Source organism: Phyllobates terribilis, unplaced genomic scaffold, assembly GCF_046119375.1.
Source record: "Phyllobates terribilis strain yellow unplaced genomic scaffold, ASM4611937v1 Scaffold_1796__1_contigs__length_209252, whole genome shotgun sequence".
Taxonomy (NCBI): domain Eukaryota; kingdom Metazoa; phylum Chordata; class Amphibia; order Anura; family Dendrobatidae; genus Phyllobates; species Phyllobates terribilis.
This window is the reverse complement of record NW_027364556.1, coordinates 7,501-10,000: the sequence shown is the minus strand read 5'-3', so window position 1 is coordinate 10,000 and position 2,500 is coordinate 7,501.

Here is a 2,500-nt window from a genome sequence, read left to right as displayed (position 1 = left end):
CATGTCAGTGCGCGCATCCGATTTCAGTTCCAGAGCGATTCGCGCGATGAGTCCTTGATACTTAGTCGTTTTTGCAAAATTTCTGACTTTTTGGAAAATTTCACAATTTTGTGAAAACTTCCACAAAATGAGGTTCTAGTATGTTAGAGGGCATCCCAGGAGGGCTCCAAAAGTGTGGGTAAAATATATATCCCACAGGGGGAAAATTGAAAAAAAGTTGAAAAAAAAAATTTTTGGGGACTTAGAAAATTTTTCAACTTTTGTCAGACTTCCAGACAGGGGAGCGTGTCAGTGCGCGCATCCGATTTCAGTTCCAGAGCGATTCGCGCGATGAGTCCTTGATACTTAGTCGTTTTTGGCAAAATTTCTGACTTTTTGAAAATTTCACAATTTTGTGAAAACTTCCACAAAATGAGGTTCTAGTATGTTAGAGGGCATCCCAGGAGGGCTCCAAAAGTGTGGGTAAAATATATATCCCACAGGGGGAAAATTGAAAAAAAGTTGAAAAAAAAAATTTTTGGGGACTTAGAAAATTTTTCAACTTTTGTCAGACTTCCAGACAGGGGAGCGTGTCAGTGCGCGCATCCGATTTCAGTTCCAGAGCGATTCGCGCGATGAGTCCTTGATACTTAGTCGTTTTTGCAAAATTTCTGACTTTTTGGAAAATTTCACAATTTTGTGAAAACTTCCACAAAATGAGGTTCTAGTATGTTAGAGGGCATCCCAGGAGGGCTCCAAAAGTGTGGGTAAAATATATATCCCACAGGGGGAAAATTGAAAAAAAGTTGAAAAAAAAAATTTTTGGGGACTTAGAAAATTTTTCAACTTTTGTCAGACTTCCAGACAGGGGAGCGTGTCAGTGCGCGCATCCGATTTCAGTTCCAGAGCGATTCGCGCGATGAGTCCTTGATACTTAGTCGTTTTTGGCAAAATTTCTGACTTTTTGAAAATTTCACAATTTTGTGAAAACTTCCACAAAATGAGGTTCTAGTATGTTAGAGGGCATCCCAGGAGGGCTCCAAAAGTGTGGGTAAAATATATATCCCACAGGGGGAAAATTGAAAAAAAGTTGAAAAAAAAAATTTTTGGGGACTTAGAAAATTTTTCAACTTTTGTCAGACTTCCAGACAGGGGAGCGTGTCAGTGCGCGCATCCGATTTCAGTTCCAGAGCGATTCGCGCGATGAGTCCTTGATACTTAGTCGTTTTTGGCAAAATTTCTGACTTTTTGAAAATTTCACAATTTTGTGAAAACTTCCACAAAATGAGGTTCTAGTATGTTAGAGGGCATCCCAGGAGGGCTCCAAAAGTGTGGGTAAAATATATATCCCACAGGGGGAAAATTGAAAAAAAGTTGAAAAAAAAAATTTTTGGGGACTTAGAAAATTTTCACACATGTGTCAGACTTCCAGAGAGGGGAGCATGTCAGTGCGCGCATCCGATTTCAGTTCCAGAGCGATTCGCGCGATGAGTCCTTGATACTTAGTCGTTTTTGCAAAATTTCTGACTTTTTGGAAAATTTCACAATTTTGTGAAAACTTCCACAAAATGAGGTTCTAGTATGTTAGAGGGCATCCCAGGAGGGCTCCAAAAGTGTGGGTAAAATATATATCCCACAGGGGGAAAATTGAAAAAAAGTTGAAAAAAAAAATTTTTGGGGACTTAGAAAATTTTTCAACTTTTGTCAGACTTCCAGACAGGGGAGCGTGTCAGTGCGCGCATCCGATTTCAGTTCCAGAGCGATTCGCGCGATGAGTCCTTGATACTTAGTCGTTTTTGGCAAAATTTCTGACTTTTTGAAAATTTCACAATTTTGTGAAAACTTCCACAAAATGAGGTTCTAGTATGTTAGAGGGCATCCCAGGAGGGCTCCAAAAGTGTGGGTAAAATATATATCCCACAGGGGGAAAATTGAAAAAAAGTTGAAAAAAAAAATTTTTGGGGACTTAGAAAATTTTTCAACTTGTGTCAGACTTCCAGAGAGGGGAGCATGTCAGTGCGCGCATCCGATTTCAGTTCCAGAGCGATTCGCGCGATGAGTCCTTGATACTTAGTCGTTTTCAGAAGTCACAATTTTGACTTCCAGGACCCGCAAAACGTTTGTAAATTGAGCCCGCTCCCCAGTTCCAAGCGTTTTGAGGTGTCCCCGGTTGCAGTAATGCAGCCTGCCCACTAGATGTCGCAAAAGAGACAAAAAGTGAAAAAGAACCAGAATGAGGAAATTCCAGGGAGCCGAATCCGCCTGACAGTTCCAGGCGATCGGGCACTTTTTTGCATGCGTCCCTAAAGTGGGTATAGGGTGACACTCCATGCAAAGACCCAGTTTTGCACACCACCGGCAGAATATATGAGAGAGAGGTACCTCTCAGCCCCGACACATTTCGACTCATTTAAGCTGGTTTTCACCTCCGTAGGCCTGGGTATGCGTTTTGGCTATGAGTCCCTGTTCGGCTGGAGGTCTGCACCTTGGCTGAACCCAGGCTTCCGCAGCTGCGTGGGGG